This window comes from Dermacentor albipictus, unplaced genomic scaffold (genome assembly GCF_038994185.2).
Source record: "Dermacentor albipictus isolate Rhodes 1998 colony unplaced genomic scaffold, USDA_Dalb.pri_finalv2 scaffold_16, whole genome shotgun sequence".
Classification (NCBI taxonomy): domain Eukaryota; kingdom Metazoa; phylum Arthropoda; class Arachnida; order Ixodida; family Ixodidae; genus Dermacentor; species Dermacentor albipictus.
The window spans coordinates 3,830,350-3,850,380 of NW_027225570.1; the positions used below are offsets into that span (position 1 = coordinate 3,830,350).

Consider the following 20,031-nt stretch of genomic DNA (forward strand, 5'->3'; position numbering starts at 1 on the left):
ATGAGATTACTTTTACTGTGTGTGATTATTCGTCGAATGCGTACCGTTTAGGACCGATGAACAATGTACTGTGACGCAAGGAAAATTTTGTGGTTTTAGTTTTGGCAAATCTAACTAAATGCTTTCGTGCATCTCGGAGAGGGCGTGAAAAATCCTCCCCGATGCTGTAATCAGTGCCTTTTAACTTACGGCCATTAGAAAGAATTAGCTCTTTGGTTTCAAAAAATTTCAATTTGACCATTATTGGGCGAGGGCGCCCAGAAGAATGACACCCAAGACTTTTTCTTTTCTTTTCGGTCAATGGTTAGATGCAAGTGATCACGGCAGAGACACAGGACCATTTCTTCAGATTGGGCTTGGTTTTTTTAAGTATTGTTATCTGTGATATTATAGAAAATTAAATTGTTTCGTCGCGAGCGATTTTCGGCATCATCAAGGCGGGCTTCTATTCCTCTGATTTCTTTGGCTGTTTGGGTGGTGTTAGTGCAGGTCGTATCCATGTCGGTGCGAAGTGTTACCAGAACTTGATAGTGAGTTTCCAGGTCGGATAATCTGTTCCTGAGGTCATATATAGCCTGTTCAGTAGTTGGTTTCTAAGGCCTTGAACCACGGCGAGAAGTTGTGACTGACCAGTAGACAGCATTCTTAGTTCCGCGAGTACCGTGTCGGGACCTGGGTTTGACTCGATATCACCAGCCAAAAACAACAAGGTACGTACTACATCAGAACATTCAATAACAAAAGAAAGGCAGCACTGTGGGCTCGGTAGCTGCAGGAGACAGTAGTCACTTGATTTTTTTTGTGATAACACAGTACTGGTTACTGACCTGCGCAGCGAAGGCAAACGGCTTTGATTAGTCACCGTGGCACAGCGACCGAGCCCTCAGAGTGCTGCGCGTGGGTGATGCTGTTTTATAGTCGGCTCTTTGGTTGTTGTCGGTGACGGTACGTGAATCCGGGGGCAGTCGAGGAAAGGCAGCTGTGGCGCTGCCAGGCTATGTGCAGTTGTAGACAGCTGACGAGGGCTGGCGGGCCACTGGAAGCGAAGTGGTTCGCTGGGAGCCGTGGCATCGGAAGTGGCGGGAACCAGGGCCAGGATGAGTATCTGGATGATTAGATAGGCAGAAACCTGCGCAGCGAAGGCAAACGTCTTTGATGAGTGCATCGTGGAACAGCGACCGAGCCCAGCTGACATGGGGATGAAAGATACCTGACCAAGTTGACAAATGACCATAATTTCTTAACACGTCCCTGTTCGAATCAAGGTGCGAGATCAAGACCCACACGCTACCTGCAAATTCAGCAAGATGTCTGCTGTTGTTTAATGTGCTGAAATCTTCGGTTCCAGACCTACAATTTATCTGCTGTGCACAATCACACGCCTCGTACCACTTGTACAGGTGGTGTACCTAGTTTAAGATTATTCTATTAAAATTGCCGAATTGTTCCATTGGTGTCACAGAACAGGGAGCCTTTGACTGAGGATTGAGAAAAGCTCATTATTGCAGCCATTATAACATTAATACACTAATAACACTAATAATACAGCACATGCATTTGACCATATGTGCTCTGCTTTGTCTCAGAAACGGGTGCTTGATAAGAATTCACCTACCATTAAGGTACTCCATGATGCGAAATCTGAGCGTAGCTGTATACGTGTTTTCATTTCACGATATAATGGCTGGCGCGGACAATCTGTATCGCGCCGCACTTTGCAAATGAAGCGAAGGGTGGCGCGACTACCTCGCCAGTTAAGATATCACGAGTGGAAGCGTGTGGGTGGTGCGTGGGAGCGATTCACAGCAGCCGACGCAGACAAAATTCCACTTATGCAGTACTTTGTTTCCATAAAGACAACGCGCGCTGCTGTGGCGCCATCTCGTAGCCATCATCGCCGCAAAACCCCCTTGCGCGGCGTTACACAGTAAAATAATTTACACCCTTGATGGTGATAATTGCGAATCATAACACCCTTGAAGGGTGTTTTCATTCAAGAAACATCCCATCATCATGACTTTTTGCGAAGCATAAGGAAGTTCTAGATGCCATAACACCCTTTTACCCACCGAAAGGGTGCACTGACTAAGAATATTGGGGGTGGGTGCAAGGGTGTTTTTGTTTGTTTTTATCACATTCACAAACATACAATTGCACGAAGAGACGGCGTGTCCCGCGGCACTAAAAACCAGTGGCGGATTCAGAAATGGGCCCTGCCTTAGCCCAAGCCCTTCCCCCCCGAGACATGTCGGGCTTTCAAAGCCGACAAAACTCCTGAAGAGAGTCCCCCTCCGTTTCACTGTCTGTTTTGATAAGCCATTTTAAATATGTCCTGGGAAAAACCTGTTGCTGAAGCACTACTATCTATTATGTCACAGTGTTCTAGGTGGTACACAGTTCCTAAATGTCGTCACGCACAAATTCCGCGGAATCCAAAAGCGCGCACCTACTTTTTCTAGTATTGAATACTTAACCAAAAGAAAAATGTTCAAAATGTTTTCAGCAAGGCAGAACTAGTGCAGCTCTTGCTTTTGGGACGCCAGGAATCTAGCAAAATGAATAGTCCACGTGACAGCATGCAGCTGGACGCGCCACAATTGCTCTAAAGCAGTGCGGTCGTCTAGGTTTCTTTCAAGCATGACAAAACAGGCAGAAAAGGGTGCGACGAACCATACGCGGACAAAAGATACGCCGATTCGAGAAGCTTTGACCCCACCTGACCTTCTTTCGCCGAATCAATAACCCCAATTCGTTCTGCTTCTCTCAAGTTTATAAACAAGGTAGGTTCGTTGGCAAACTTGAGCCTTCTCACCCACCACAATGCTTTGCTCAAGCAGCATCTGCAGAAAGAGCCGTGCAAAACGCTCATGGCTTCGCGTCTGCGTCAATTTACGAAGCTGGCTGTACAAAAAGAAACTATTAAGTTTGTAGTTCTATAGTAAAGGAACGTTCTACTGGCTTACAAACAACTGCCTGAACGGAGTGCTCAAAAATAAAGGGAGAATAATCTAAGAAAGTATAGAGAACCAACGTACAACTTGCGATGCATAAAGTATTTACAACACCGACTAACAACGGTATTTACTGAAATATTTCCCCTCCCAAATTGGAGACAGTATTATTGCATGCATGAATAGGATAACAAGCCAATCATTGTAGAAATAACGAGATTCCAGAAATTGGCGGGGCATTTGCAGACCCATCTTTGTTCACGGAACAGTGGTGAGGCATTTTTCAAGTGTGCGCGCTACTGCCCACCTGCCAAGTACGTTCGCGATGTCTTGGCATATGTAGACCTGCGCGAGACTCGCCCGTCTCCCCTCGCGAGACGGGTAGGACAGGTGCACATGCTGAATACGGGAAAGAAATACTTTGCAGAATGAAATTGAATTTTGTCAAAACACCAGAGCTCTGGATTGCAGGTTACAGCGTGCACAGGGGCGCTCTGCCAGATTTTAAAGCGAAGCTTTCTATGCCTCCTCCCTCACTTTTTCCAATTCTGCTGCTGCTGCTGTCACTGGCTTGCCAGCCGCGTCGGTGGGTGGTTTGAAAGCGTGCATAATGAACATGAGAGGGACGCGGGGAAGGCGTGTGCGAGTCCTTTTAGCGAGAACTTCGTGGGCATCGCTACAATACTCTTTGGACCTCTTTAGCCGTCACAATGCCCACTGAAACACCCTGGCCATCGACACAATGCCCTCTGGAAGACTAATTACGCGTTAGCCCCCTTCTGCCCACCCCCACCCACCGCAAAAGTAGTGCAGAATTAAGGTGCAGCACTTCCTTTTTTGTACTCACATGCAACAGCGCAGAGGAGAGACAGTATGGTACTAAGGGGAGACAAGAGAATGCTTAAAGCCAACACCCAGACGAAATGTCATCACAGTTCCCACACTTTGCCAGGAAATTGTTGTTGTCATTCAATAGCCTTTACCACAGCTGCACCCTCGCCGAGCAAAGGGGTTCGGCGATGGTATAGGCACAGCTATTGAATGGGAACAATACTAAATTGCTCTGCTCGTGGTAGTTTGAGGGCGAGCGTAGTTGGGTCGAAAATGACTTGTCTACCGCATGCACAAAATACCTCGATTTTGAATATATCTTCCTCATTACCCGTCAAACTGCTATTATAAGCAACTGCAGTAAGACAAAGACCGACATCAGATTATGACAACGACAACTCACGGTGCTGTCCACCAGAGGGGAATCGTTGTTATATTTGTTTTTTCTTTTGAGCGGTCATAGGCCCAACTCGCTCACCCGCTCATAAAACAAAGAAAAAAAACCCCGCGAGATCTGGATTCGCTTCGGTTGCACTTTCACGACAGCAGGCAAAGAAATACTTTTCGTACTTGGAAACTTAAGGTTTTCGTGTAATTCTGCACATGTGAAATTTCGTGGTGTCGCCTATACGTTTAGAAAGCTATTATGCAAGTACTTTTATATCTGCCGTTAATCCAAGCTATTTAAAATTTGAGTGAGCACTCCAATTCAGAAATATGAGCATTGTGAACTTCTTGAAAATGCCAATTAAAGCTTTTTTTCTCTCTCTGTTTCTCTGTGCATAAAAGAAAAGACAGACTCGCAAGTACCTCTGTATCTTATACAATCAGGAAGGGCCACGTCTCTTTACAAATGAACGTCCAAGCAAACAAACAAAAAGAAAGCATCGACAAATAAATTCACTTACACGCAGTTACCAGCCCACCTTTGCCCCATTTGATTTGATATCAGCCCATGTTTCTGGAAATAAATTTCCAGTGAAACTACCCGTAAACACAGAAAATGGCTTAGAGGTAGCGTAAAATAAATAGCTTTGAAAGTAATACACACACATAGTTGAAAAAAATATTTGTTTTTATGCCTTGAAAACGAAACCGAAATTGAAATAACTCCCCCCGACGGGTGTCGCCGCTATCGCCGCTACGTCATTTCCTGCGTCTCGCGGCGGGCCGCCGGGAGCACATGTGTGTGTTCTCCGTGACATTCTTGAAGTTGTGAGTAATTAGATTGTTTTTTGCTGCGTTAAGGTTGTACCAACTCGTTGTTTTCGTGTACTTTTGTGCTCATCGACGCGAAGTGAGCGTCCGGAGTGAAGGCGACGCGATTATGCGTGAGAAAGAAGGGCACCAGCGGCCTACGACATCGGTGTTTCTTTGTGACAGTGTGTTTACTACGCCTACGACGGCCGTCATTCGTGGCGAAGGAGAAAACATCTTCCATTCGGCCTGAACAGTGATGAAGTGGACGTTTTGTTTTTCGGCGGAATGCATCGTCAACATGGTCCATCCACTACGTAAACGAAACGGCGTGCCCAGAGTACAGATCGTGACAGCGCTCCGCCTTCAAACCGAGGGCCTTTTGCAAGGCGCATGAACTGCTCATATAAAAGGTACGTACGTAGCCACGTTCAGCGTCGCGTTTTTTATGGTGCGTCATTGTGGTAGTAATTTTCGCGTAATTTATTTAAAGGACAGCGCAAGGTGTGTTGGATGCGAGTGTAGTATATGTACTCCAGGCGTAGCCTATGGGCACCGAATGTGAAAAAGAAAAAAAAAATGAATGTTTCATTGTTCACGTGTCCTCAACTAGAGTTGTAGAGAATTAAGTACTGCTACGCGTCAGTATTCGGCGCAGGCAGGGAAATAATACTTTGGTTTGACTAATTGGTTCTTTCTGTTACCAAAGATGGGCGCAGACTTATACCGGTGTCACACGGCCACTTTCGAGCATGATTGAGCGCGTTCTGGATCGCAATTTTCGACCGCGATTGCCTCCCGTCCACCGATTGTGCAACGAGGCCAAACGCGTCCAGAAATTCGATTCCAGGCAGGATCGATCGCGGCCAAAAGTGTGCAGTGTGACAACCGTATTAAATGTCGCTTGTGTACTTTCACTCAATTGTTATTATTTTTTTTTTGTCGGAGGTCCCGTGGTAGGTAATGGCGCAGGCAGCTTGCAATGCTTGTGGTTTCATGACTAGAACTAATGCAAAACAAAAGAACCACGACCGTCCCGGCTATGTACTTATCAATCGCTTTAAGTTGTGCTCGTTTGTTATAGAAGCTGTCGTGCTGTTGCGGATGAATGCGTGGTTGCGCTATTTGTTTATAAATTTATCTTTTTGTATATATAAGCACACCGAGCCTAATCAATTTTTTTCTCGTCCTTGTACTCGTTTCTTGGTTTCACGCAGGCGTGCTTATTATTACTATTTGTTTTCTTGTTGTGTGACTGAACCCTGCCTAAGGCGTCCTGTCAGTTGTCAACAGTATTTCTGAAATGAATTGCACTTAGCGTCCTACGGTTATTGTACGCTTCACTACCTTATTTTAATGTCTAGTTATAAAGTGTATGGTTATTGTAACTATTCTTGGCCTTTATATATGTATTTATTAAGCTGGTAAATGCTTAATTGTATTTGCAGTTTTGAGAGGTTCTTTATTGAGTCGTCAATCTCGAATGGTATTAATGGTGGGTTGTTTTCTTGTGCCCATGCAGTTGCAGTCAGCATGAAGCAATTGCATGGGAACCGACTGGCTGTCTTGGGCCTACACGTTGCTGAAAAGACAGTGAAGACGTCTGACCCGACACGTATACTTTTTTCATCACAATTGGCCTACATATTTTTTTCACCGGAGGATGAAGACCTCCCCCAGTGAGCTCTAATTACCCGTCTTGCGCTAGCTGATTCGAAGTGAAGCCTGCAAAATTTTTTGACTTCATCGTAGTCTACTTCTCTACTCGAATGTGCCACTGGTTATCTGCCCTATGCATTACATGGTTGAAGAAGGCACTTGGGCTAGTTGGTGCTCATTGCAGACTTGAGACATCAATAACTAGCGTGAAAAAGACAACATCAAGAAGCACATAAGAAAGAAGTCTAGACTTCAACTGAAATTTTTGCTACACAGAAACATGGAATGCACAGAATGTCGACGGACAGAAACAACACAGGAGCTATCGGAACAAATTTATGAACAGGTTAATTTCAATTACGAACATTCTTGGTAAGAGCCAGAGACGGGTGCTTACACACCTATTCCCCACTTTTTTGATGCAAAGTGGTTCGTATATTTCCCTATGTACCTGCTTCTGGAGCTGCCTGAGCACACGATTGCTTTGAAACTGCTCGGTGCATGAGCACGTATGGCGATGATTGGCCATGTGGCCACCAGCCACCAAGGCACTCAAAGCTGCCCTATGTGTCCTCAAGCCAAACAGGTTGGTGTTTAATCGACCGCTTGGGGGAACAAAGATAGGGCAGCTGTCATGGCTGGTGGCCATCTGGCCAATCATTGCTGTAAGTGCTCATGCACTGAGCAGTTTCAAAGCACTCATCTGCCCACGCGGCTCTAAAGGCAGGTCGACATGTAAATATTTGAAGCACTTTGCATCGAAAAGCGGGTGATTAGTGTGTAAGCACCCCTTCCCTTGCTCTTGCCAAAAAAGAGTGTTCGTATCTCGAAATGAACCTGCCCATCGATTGGCTCCAATACCTCCTGTGTCAGGCAGGGAAAAGGAAAGATAAATGTTGCTTCCATGCGTTGAGGTCGCATCCCCTGAATCCTATGTTTCTGTGTAGCCAAAATTTCAGTTGAAGCCTAGAGTTCTGTCCTGCGTGCTTCTAGCTGTCGTCCATTGTCTTTTTCGCGCTAGTTAATGATGTCTCACGTCTGGACTACATGGCCTGACCAGCTCCCTTTTTTTACTCTTTATGTCAGCTAGGATATCAGCTCCTTCATCTACTTTCTGAACCACGCTGCTGTCTTCCTGTTTCTGCTGCCATCAGGATAGGAGTGGACATGACAAATGAAACTGAATGTCATTTAGACAGAGGAGCAGTGAGACTTCCTGTGCTTTACCTTTTGCTGTTGTGCATAATAGTTGAAATTGCACCAACACATCTTTTCCACCTTGTGATTTTCCCATAGCTGTGGCGAATAAATATATAGGCTTTAAGAAACTAGAAATGCAGTTTGCCTAAGAAAGAGAACACTCTTGCACCTAAAGGTAATGTGTATGATGCTCTGACTCCTTTGATGCATGTGCCTTGAGAGGTGTTGACGTTGTTCTTCATTTCTTTCTCAGTAAGCTTTACTCGATGGGTCTGACTTTGTATAAAGAAATAAGTTGTAAAGAAACCATAATACCTAACAGGCAGAATTGTCGAGGTTGAAAGTCAAGTTTTCTTTCATGACATAATTTTTTCAGGCTGTACTAGTTGATCCATGATGTTCGACAGACAGCGCAGACTTGTACAAGGGACGTCAAAAGTGGCGAGAAATGGAACAAATCCTATCGCCTCTTTCTCCATCCTTTGTCGAGTTCACATTGTCTAACGTCATCGACCAATACCAACTAGCCCGTTTGCGTACCTGTACTAGTTGAGCCATTTATACTATGGTACTCTAAACCAAATGTGATAAATTCAAAATTGGTGCCTTTTCTATCTTTGTACAAATACCTGTTTCATAAAATAGTTTAAAGTGTTACGGTTGATGTCATGTTTCGACACCACCATAACCTCATAAAATATCTTCATGGATGCAAAAGGTGCCTCTTGTGCAAGTTCCGTTCTAGCCTGACACGGAAAACAAAACTGGCAGAAGGTAGAGCACATGCTCTTTTGTAAACAAAACGCATGATTGCATTTTCTTGGCAGTTATTGCAATGTTTTCTGATGTTTATCTGCATGAACATTAATTATCTCAGCTGCTAAAGACACATCACTAGACACTGTGAGCAGAAAAAAGTGATTGTGCAGTACTGTTAAAGTCATGCAACATTATGTTTAAGCAAACTGGCAGGGATGCTAGCTGTTAAAAAGAAAAAGCTGACTTCTAGAAAAATTTGCACTCCTGAATGTGGAATTGAAATTCACTATGCTGATAAGCTACAAAAGATTTCCAGGACGATCAGACTAGTTACACTGGCCATTTGCTGATTCAATAAGGTTCACTGAAGCTTGTTTTTAAATTCACACTGTTTTTATGCAGGGTGATGATTTTCAGTCTTGTGGAATTTTTAAATATAGTCCAGTTGCATATAGCATAATTCTAGTCCTTGAGCAGGAATATTCAAACATGCAGATATATCTAGCACAAGAAGTCGAAACATATTAAACTAATTAAAAAAAATTATTATCCTTGAATGAATTACATTATAGCTAATATAACCGAAAAGAAAGGGGCTTAACCAAGAAACCCGATGTTTATTAATCATATCCTAAGAAGCCAGCAAACACTGACACCAAGGACAAGTTAGGGTAAATTACTTGTGATTAACAAATGAAATAAAGAAATGATAAATTAATGGAAATGAAAGTGGATGAAAAAACAGCTTGCTGCAGGTGGGGAACGAACCCACGTCTTTGCATTACGCGTTAGATGCTTTACCAATTGAGCTACTGCGGGCGCCGTTTCCCCATCACTTTCTTAGGTATTTATGCTTCCTAGTAGAACGCTGGGAGTGTTTGCCAGCGCCACCACATATCTGGGGCACATATTGTAATTTACGAATCATAGCCAGTGAGATTACAAGGTGTATCTACTTGGAATTGATTTCCAGAATGGCGTCAGTTTGGAGATATGCACCATCAAACTTGCCGGAAAAATGCACTGTTGTTCCACTTATTTTTTTAACAAAATGTACTTTTATGCACTGAGGCACAAAAGTGGGTTGTGCACTGATGCACAACCCACTGCTTTACCAGTAGTACTTAAAACATTTTGGCTCTTTATCATTAATGCACTGATGTTTAAGCTATAGAATGTCGCTTGCCCCATCTTCCTATCTTTTCACGTTCCAAAGTAATCGAGCAATGCATGGCATACAGTGGTGATGTCCGGTTGAAACAGTGGGCTGTAGTTGAATTTCTCATTGCGGATTGTTCTGCGCCCTTCAACATTCATTGCCATCTGAAAGCAGTTTACGGGGATGCCTGTGTTGAAATCAGCACTGTGCGTAGATGGGCAAGTACTGAGAAACATCAAAATCCAGCCGCATCAAATGTCCAGGATCAGCACCGAACTGGACAGCCCACAATGGCTTCTTATGAGGATCATCAACATCAGGCAGACGAGTTGAATCGGGTCAATCGTAGGATCAAGCAACACCAGATTGCAGCAACACTCGCTATTTCCATTGGTTCAGTGAACCACATAATTAAAAACCTCCTGCGTTACAAGAATTGAACTTGTTGGCTATGCTTCGACTTTTTCATGTCAGTCGTCAGTTACCGTGACACCCAACAAGCGCAAGTCTTCTTGTAACGCAGGTCTTTAATGATGTGGTTCACTGAGGCAATGGAGATGGCGAGTGTTGCAATCTGGTGTTGCTTGATCCTGCGATTGCACCGAGTCAACTCATCTGCTGATGTTCATGACCCTCATCAGAAGCCATTGTGGGCCATCCATTTCGGTGCTGATCCGGGAGATTTGATGTAGTAGGATTTTGGTCTTTCACAGTCCTTGCCCACCTCTGCACAGTGCTGACGTCAGCACAGGCATTCCTGTAAACTGCAGTCAAATGGCCATGAATGTTGATATGCGCACAACCTTCCACAGTCAGAAATTCAATTACAGCCTGTTGTTTCAACTGGACGTCACCACTGGATGCCATGAATTTCTCGATTACTCTGGAACGAGAAGAGATAGGAAGGCGAGGCAAGTGACATTCGATAGCTTAAGCATAAGTACATCAATGATAAAAAGTTCAAAATGTTTGCTGTAATATTGGCAAAGTAGTGGGCTTGGAGGCAATAATTTCTGAATTGCCCTCATATATTTGTGTAGCCTGTCTCTCCTACATTCATGATGTGGCAGATTAAATGCCTTATTCTTTCGAAATAACGATTTCCTGGAAGTAAGCACTATTTGTGCTTGTTTTCTTTAACCTGCTCTTCATGTGATCTTGAAATATTAAAGTGAATGATGCAGGGAAGCGCTGCTAGTCATGTTTCGTGTACTTTTCCTGACATTAAATTGCAACAAATCATTTTGCAGGTAGAAAAGAAGCAGATGGCTACAGTGATCAATGAAGAAATGGCTTCATCTATGATGGCTCGCCTTAGGACATTGGAATGGAGCTACAAAAAGGCATCATCATCCTCGCCTGTGCCCTGGAACTTTGGTTTGAATGAGACTGTTCTTCAATGTAGAACGGCCGCAAGACTTGTCACCACAAGGCATAGTGCAAGCTCAAAATATTGTACAGGAGGCTAGAATAAATGACCCTCCATGCAGTCACTCTGTATCTGTGATAAATGGGACCATTTCACGCAGAACACTCACAAGTGATAATGTGTTTTCTCTCAAAGTTGCTATGCAGTGCGTTTGTAAACACATTACCTATTGTATGCACACCATACATAACATTTCTGTGTGCTAGCCTAACTGTAGACTTAGAAACAAACAATGAAGTGCATATGTACCCGCTTCCACATGCCGTACTTCAAGGGCTATTATATTGCTCATTACACCCGATAGGTGAAAGGGTAATATATTCCTGATCACACCCTTACACCCCATGGGTCGAAGGGTAATATGTTGTTCAAAACACCCTCAAGGGATAGGGTGTTATTGGAATATAGAATAACCATCATAAGGGTGTAATTCCCTATAAAACCCAGCTTTTTCAAGGGTGCTAGGGGGTTAGTTATAGACACCGAAAAAAACCCTTAGGGGTGTAAATTATTTTACAGTGTACGCTTTTCACGCTTCCACGGTACTCTCACCTTCCTTTCGCTTTCCTCCTCGCGCTCTCATCGCTCTCGCTGCTGTTAACAGCGTAAGCTGCTATGAGAATATTCCAATAGCCGTTTCAGCTGGCTATAGTGTCCACCGCCGCCACCGCCGCCCGTGTCCGTCGCAGCTATGGCCTAGCGTGCGAGAAGTCACGCAATGTCACAGGCGCCCCGCGTAGCGTCCGTACGTGCTCAATTTGCATTCCAGTTACATATTGTGGTGCGCGTAAAGCGATACTTATCCAATTGATGCACGCTTTAATGTTCCGTGCATGCACACGCTTAACTTTCACATTGGGACGATTAATCGTTTGAAAGGCAGGAACATGCCTCGTCTGTAGTGCGGCAAAGAACGATAAGAAGATGATATCGTCATTTAGAGAAACATAGCGAACAAGAGGAAGAAGTGACTAGCGCGTGGTATTAAACAGTCTGTTTTGGTAACTGTTCCTGCGGACTGCTTAGGACCCTCAAGTTTCCACTTGCATCGTATCGACACGTGTACTAGTTTTTCTCCGGTGACGGCTTTCTCACCGGCTAGCAAAGGTTAAACGTTATCTTTCAGCGCAGGACGCACCTGCATCTATCAGTTTCTCGAATGTTATCGATGGTTCTATCCACTGTCTGTTGCCACCGGACCTTGTGTAATGTGACAATATGCGCGATGCGAATTGTGGAGTATTTCTGGAAGACACGCGGGCACCTTCAATTGTGGAGCCTTCAATGACTCATGTATGAAAGCCGACGCGCTTGCTCCGCGGATCAGATCTTCGACAATCGGTGACTGTGTTCACCGCTGTCATTGTGCTTTGAGTGTAACCCACTTTTCTGGGCACAGGTTCGCCTAATAAAGAGTTTTGCCATGCACAGTTTTTCTACTGCTTTCTTTACCGTCACTACCGCGTCACATGTGGCGGAGACGCTTTTGCGTTCATGAACCGGATGCCCGCGTCAACCCCACACGCCGAAGACAACGCCAGCGCCACCCTGGACCATCGAGCAAGCCGCGGGCTATAAAACCTGCCCCCGGAGCACGGACTCGTACCTAAGACGAGCCGAAAGATCGCTGCCTAGTCAACAACCACAACGGGAGCCCCAGCATCACCCATCGTGCTGCAACAACCGAGGGAGACACCTACCTTCCACGGTTCATCATTTGAAGACCCGGAAAACTGGCTGAAAAGGTATAAAAGAGTCACTATATTAAACAACTCGAACAACAACGACAAGCTTGGTCACGTCTCCTTCTCATGGGAAGACGCCGCCAGGAGGTCATTTGAGAATACAGAAACCACCTTTACAGCGTGGGACCTATTTAGGCGCGACTTCTACAGACCTTCACGAGCGTCGTGCGCAAAAAGCGAGTGCAGGCTCTGCTGGAAATCTGAGGGCAACTGCCCAATGAGACCATCTCCATCTTCACGGAAGAGATCACCCCTCTTTACCGGCACGCCCTTCCGGAAATGTCTGAGGAGAAAAAGTCCACTTCCTGATAAGCGGCGTAAAGCAAGAACTTTTTACCGGAGTGGTTCTCAATTTGCCGAAGACCGTATAGCTGAGTTTTTGACAGAGGCAACGACGACTGAAAAGCGCTGCAAATGCGCACCCATCGATAAAACCAGGAAGTGCTTTCAATGAAGAGTGAAATTGAAGCACTAGTCTCCGACGAGCTTCGAGAGACCATTATAACCGTCTCGCACGAAGAAGTACGCACCATGTTCTCTTCGACGCAGCTTCAAGTAGCATCCATTGTAGACATCGTCTGGGGCGAGATTAAGCAGTCACTTGGAGTCCCCGAATCACCGCGGGATCAGCCAGAAGCGATGCCTTACGCCGCTGTAGCCCGCCGTCACGCTTCCCCTTCGCGCCCCAACCAGGGCCCGGTAAGGCCACAGTTCCATCGTTCGCCGCCGCAGCTGCCACGTTGCCCTTCCATCGCCCAGTGCAGCTATCCCAGCAATGCAGATGTATGGCGTGCTGCAGACCACCGGCTGCTCTGCTACCACTGCGGAGACGCGGGCAACGTCTGCCGCCGGTGCGGGTACCGCGACTTAGGACTGCGAGGCCTCACCGACAACGCGCTGCGTCCACAGCTTCGTGAACGACCTCACAATATCGCCGACTAGATCGCCGGAACACAGTGCAGACCACGACGTTCTTCGCGTTCACCGTCAGCAGGGCGCTACCTGTTGCCGCAGCACCAACCGTCCGCTGGCACAGCCTGTGGCCGGCCCGTAAGCCCCTATCCGGAAAACTAAAACCAGAAACTGATGGAGGTGCGGTTATTGTACGTCGAATTACCGAAGACTCGCCGCCGCCAACGACTGCGCTAGAAGATATATTTCTATAATGTAGTAATGGCAGGCCCGCCATGCCGAAGCCGACAAAAGAAGACCTGACAACGAGACGTAGCAGCTACAGAACAACGCGATGCAGTCGTGATGCTACACCACGACCCAGTTGCAAAACAAGACAAAGAACGGGCTCAACGTGCTTCTAGGCGGCCACACCATCACCGCTCTAGTACACAGCAGCCGACTACTCCGTCATAAGTGGACCCTTCGCTGACAAGCTGAAGAATGTCAAGAATACATGGGAAGGCCCTAACGATCAGACAGCTGGAGAACACCTTATAACGCCGACTGGAAGATGTGCAGCAAGAGTTACAGTGCATGACCGGACTTACGCTGCGGCCTTCATTTTCCTTCAAGAGTGCCTACGCGAAGTAATTCTCGGCACGGACAGTCTAAACACCACGGTGCTGTCATTGACTTAAAGTCGAAGTCGATGACGCTGCCCACAAACCAAGCGATACCATCGGAGAGGCCTTCCAGTCAGCGTGCCTTGAGACTACTTGAAAGCCGAGTCAGCATCCCGCCTTGCTGCAGCATTGTCATTTTCGTCGGCACCAAAACATCCACAGACGTAGAAGGCGCCATCGTGACCGACCACCGTCTACTGTTCGACAGTGAAATTTGCGTCGCAAACGGGATCACTCAACTGCACAGAGGAGAAGCGAAAATATTGCTCACAAACTTCAAGCACATCAACAAAGGCACGGCGATTGCATACATCGAGGAAAATGTGGAAACCAGCAATGTATTTATTCTCTCCGATTCTGTCGGATCTACCTGGACGGTCAATCTTCAGGAACCAGTCTTCTACATAAACCCAAGTCTTCCCGTGAGGAAGCACCAACAGCTTATAAGTCTGCCCAACGATTGTGATGACCCTAATATGGGGCAAAGGTTCGTGTACTCAATGGTTCGGTTGGTTGTCTTAGGCGGAGCCTCCGAGACCCCAATTGAGGACAAAGCCTTTGGTTTGAACACACACACAAAGACTTTTAATCAAACTTAAAAGAGGCATAAATTAAACAGAAGCAAATAGAAAGCATGCCTAAAATAAACACTCAAGCATACATTGCGGCAGGGAACACACATAGGGCTTGCATGAGGTTAACTAGTGCGCGAGTCCGGGCTTGCCACGACGGCATGGACGCACAACAGTCTCGATGCGGAGACGCAGCGACAAGTTGGCGCAAGAAGTTGCGCCGGCCTCACCAAAGGTCGTGGTGTGGAATGGCAGACCGGGCGACCAGAGCTGGCCAGCTCTGTCTCGGAGAAGTAAAGCAGGCGGCTTGGTGGCACGAGCAGATGGCGGCGGCGTTCTGTACCAGTACCAGTACCAGAGGCCATCAAGCCAGCCATCAGAGCTCTGAAGTCGGAAAAGTGCCACTTTCTTACGATGATCTTCTCTTCCTTGGCCATGTCATCAGTAAATCTGGAATACACCCTGATCAGCAGAAGAGATCTGCCAGCACTAAATTTCCGTAGCCCACCGCCAAGAATAGAGTGCGCAGATTTCTTGGCTTGTGTGCGTATTACATGCGCTTTGTCAAGAACTCTTCGTGCATCGCCGAGCCATTAACCTTTCTCATGAGGTCAGACATCAAGTTCAAGTGGGAAACGCCTCAAATCAAAGCATTCTAAGAGCTCAAACGATGCCTATAGTCACACAAGTACTCGGCCATTTCGATGAAGACGCCGACACCGAAGTACACACTGACGCAAGTAGTCTAGGCCTCGGCATACTCCTAGTCCAGAGGAAAGACGGATTTCAAAGGCTCACAACTTACGCTAGTAGGCCGCTGTCAAAAGCGGAAGCCAATCATTCTACGACAGAAAAATAATGCCTTGCCCTCATTTGGGCTCCCACGAAATTGCGTCCTTGCCTTTACGGCAGGCCCTTCAAAGGCGTCAGCGATCATTACGCGTTCTGTTGGCTAGCGAATTTAAAGGACCCTTCAGGAGGCCTCGCACGTTGAAGTCTTAGACTATAGAAATTTGACATAACTGCCGTCTAAAAATCCGGCAGCAAGCATTCTGATGTCGACTGCCTATCACGCGCCCCCGTTCAGCCGTCACCGTGAGACGACGAAGATAACAACGCCTTCCTAGGAACAATAAGCGCGGGAGACTTCGCTTAACAACAACGGGCAGACCCGGATCTAAACAGTCTCGTCGAATACTTTGAAGGCAACACTGACGTTTTCCCTAGGGCATTTAGGCGAGGGTTGTCTTTGTTTTCGCCGAAAAACGACGTCCCAGTAAAGAATTTCTCCCTAGTTTGCGCAAACTAACTTCTTGTTGTGACCGTAGCCTATTGGCCAGAAATCATGCATGCCCTGCATGACGATGAGACAGCCGGGCACCTCAGATTTTCCCGTACGCTCAAAAGGATACAAGAGTACTACTGGCCGCGCCTCACGACCGATGTCACCCGTTATGTCAAGACAGGCAGAGACTGTCAGCCACACAAAACACCACCAAAAGGCCATCAGGACTCCTATAGAGCCAATCCAGCCTCCTTGCCAGCCGTTACAATAAATCGGGATGGATGTATTGGGGCCACTTCCGACGTCAACATCCGGAAGTAAGTGCATCGTCGTAGCTACCGACTACCTTACCCGCTATGCCGAACGAAAGCCCAGTCTATAGAGGTAGTGAAGTGTCGAAATTCTACGTCGAGAACAGCCTGCTACGGCATGATGCCCCGGAAGTGCTAATCACCGACCGAGGAACGGCGTTTACACCAGACCTCACCCAAGCCATTATGCAATACAGCCAGGCAAGACACAGGAGGACAACTGTCTGTTACCCGCAGACGAATGGTCTTACGGAGAGGCTGAACAAGACTCTCGCGACATGCGGGTAATGTACGTCTACGTCGAACACAAGACGTGGAATGCCGTCTTGCTGTACGCAGCCTTTGGTTACAACACGGCAGTGCATGAAACAACACAGATCACGCCATTCAAGCTGGTTTACAGCAGGAACCCGACGACGACTCTCGACGCCGGGCTGCCGCACGTAACCAACGCAGAAAATGTTGACGTCACCACCTATCTCCAGCGCGCCAAAGCTCGACAGCTCGCCCACCTGCGTATCAAGAACCAGCAGCGTACCGATAGCCGACACTACAATCTACGACAACGATACGTGCAGTACCATCCCAGCGACCATGTTTGGATTTGGAGCCCTATACGCCCATAAGGTCTTACAGAGAAATGTCTACGATGCTACTTCGCACCCTACAAGATCGTCCGACGAATAGGCATACTGGGCTACGAGGTCATGCCAGACGGCGTTTCGCTGTTAGAGCGGCGCAGTTACGACCTGAGACGTTACGACCGGCTAAGCAATTCTACACATACTGAGAAACTTTGGGACTGTTCCTTTTTTTTCTTTTTCTTTGCTAAGGGTGCTTTCGTTTTTTCGCTGTACTGTTTGTAGCTTCGGGACGGTTCTTTTCAAGAGGGGTCATTGACACGTGTACTTGTTTAACTTTCTCCGGAGACCACTTTTTCGCCGGCTAACAAAGGTTAAACTTAACGCTCAGCGCCAGGACGCGCCTGCACCTATTTAATTTCCCGAATGTTATCGATGGTTCTATCCGTTGTCTGTTGCCACCGGACCTTTTGTATTCTGATTGTATGCGCGACAAGGATTGTGTAGCACTTTCTTGAAGACACGCTTGCACCAACGAATATTCTCAAACCTTCCATGACTCATTTGTAAAAGCTGACGCACTTGCCCCTCAGAATAGATTTTCGGTGATGACCGACTGTGTTCACCGTTATCGTTGTGCTTTGAGTGTAGCCTGCTTTGCTGGGTACTTCGACCAGTAAAAAGGTTCGCCATACACAGTGTTGCTACTGCTTTCTTGACCGTCACTACCACGTTTGCAGTATCGTGACACGTAACAAAGGATGTGACATGTGTGCCGCGTATGCTTGCTACCTGTGTTACCTCTTCGCAGCGCGTTATGGCACCTTCTCCCAAGGTGCGAATCGCCGCTGAAGAAGTGACTTCTACGGCTAAACGCACGGCTGCAATCACGCAACTTCGGACTCAGCACACTACTGTGCTGAAAGCAACCCACGACACAGGTCACCATCGACGCCATGCCGAGAGTTGAGTTCGCTCTCGAGAAAAGCACGCAAAAAGACTTCGCCGCGACGGCCCTCTACTGCGTCCTGCTGAAAACACTGCCCGACAGATTCGCCGCAGAGGCCCTTAAGTGCCGGTTGCCGAAAATCAGGCACGACAGCTGTCGCGAATTTGTCACGTGTCACTGATCTCAGAGGCGTGGGGATATTAGGAATGATGGAGTTGGGAGGCCCTGAGCAAGACAGCAAGCAGATTTTAATTAACCCAAACTCAAAAGGGAAAAAAAACTCAGTTGACTAAAAATAAAGCTCTACTAACGTATAGTAGCACTTGCATAGGCTGTCCTTATTCTCGTCTACATTCATCCTCAGCGATTCCTAAGCGAAAGTCAGGCAACCCTAGCCTATGGTTGCGACGCCGTCAGAAAGGAGTGTTTTCACAAACTTCTCAAGTTCCGCGCTAATTCTTCGAGTACCAACGAGAGGCCTCGGGGACTATCGTACGTGCTGGTCTGCCCCTGAACGCTAATCCTTCCTGGAGTGCCTGGCACTGCCGTGAGAGGCTGCAGCACGTCCAAGGAGCCTCACTCGAACGTTGTCGGGGTCGACGGCCGCACCCTGCATCGCCAGCGGCACGGGCTAGACCGAACCTCCATGGTTCCCGTCCCCAGTGCGATGCTGACGCTCGAACCATCCTGGCCCAGAGCGACATCGCTAATGCCAGCTCAGCGCCGCTTCTCTCCCTATCACAGCTCGGTTCACGCTCATCGAGGGCTCATGCCATTCGGACCAATCCGCGCACATGGTCCTCTTCCTTTCCACGCTTCATACCTCTTACGTATGAGATGTATACCCTTTTCAGGAGTTTTTATCCAAAAAAATGCCTTCTGTCGGTCGCCTTAGTGGTGAATTTGACTCTCCCGCTGCGACTTGGGTGCTTTTTCATGCGTCGTCGTGGCTGACAACACACCACAACACTGTCACGCACATTTCACTACATGCACAGTTCACAGAGTTTGCGATTTGATTGTTCCTATCACCTTACATGTGTACACTTGTTTGTCTGCGTTATAATCTTGATGTTTCAACGCCCCAACGCCCGACTCCTTAAATCCGCCCCACTTCTGCTGTAGTTCGCACCGCACTAGTTCTGTCCGCCTGGGGAGATCTGAAAACACTTCCTCCAATTTCTGAATCAACTCTCTTAACTTCCGTACCTGTATTGCCACTAGGCCTTGGTTCAACCTAACCCTCTCTACCCCCATGGTCTCCTTATCGATAGAAGTGTGCACTTTCCCGTGGTCCTTCTCTTCGGCAATCACCAAGGCAACTGTAGTCCTCTCGTCGTTCTTCCCCGTTTGTTTCTCCTGTCCTACACGTCCGTTAGCCACATTCTTTTGGCATACGTACATCACATGATTTCACATACCGTTTCACATCACTTTGCACCCCGATCCAAAAGAACTCTTCTGTGATCCTTTCTAGCGTGTTCTTTATTCCTTGGTGACCTGCCATTATACTATTGTGCCCTATCTACAATACTGTATTCCTCAGCTCCTTAGGGACCATCAACTGTAGTACTTCGCTACCTGAAGTAATCATACACTTACGGTACATAATGTTATTCTTTATAAACTGCACCACTGTCCTACTCCTTTTTCTTCGCACCATTTCCCCTATCTTTAGTTAATACTTTCATATTGACTCATCCTTGTTGTGTAATTCGTTGAATTCTGCAGCGGTAATGTTCAATTCCTTAATGCCTGTAACTTTTATTGCTGTCAGAGGTTTGGTACCACTACTTCTTGCTCGTGTTTGTACTGCAGCCGCTACG

The 20,031-nt window shown here is 46.9% G+C and overlaps 1 protein-coding gene and 1 long non-coding RNA gene across 2 annotated transcripts in view; both read left to right on the plus strand.

Annotated features, from left to right (window-relative positions):
• LOC135920496 (arylsulfatase B-like) overlaps positions 1 to 20,031 on the plus strand; it is a 363,609-nt gene that overhangs the window by 276,119 nt on the left and 67,459 nt on the right. The window lies entirely within an intron of this gene.
• Positions 4,911 to 11,478, plus strand: LOC135920495 (uncharacterized). Its single transcript, XR_010570269.2, has 3 exons — positions 4,911 to 5,392; positions 6,502 to 6,594; positions 11,007 to 11,478. It is a non-coding gene; the product is annotated as an uncharacterized lncRNA (long non-coding RNA).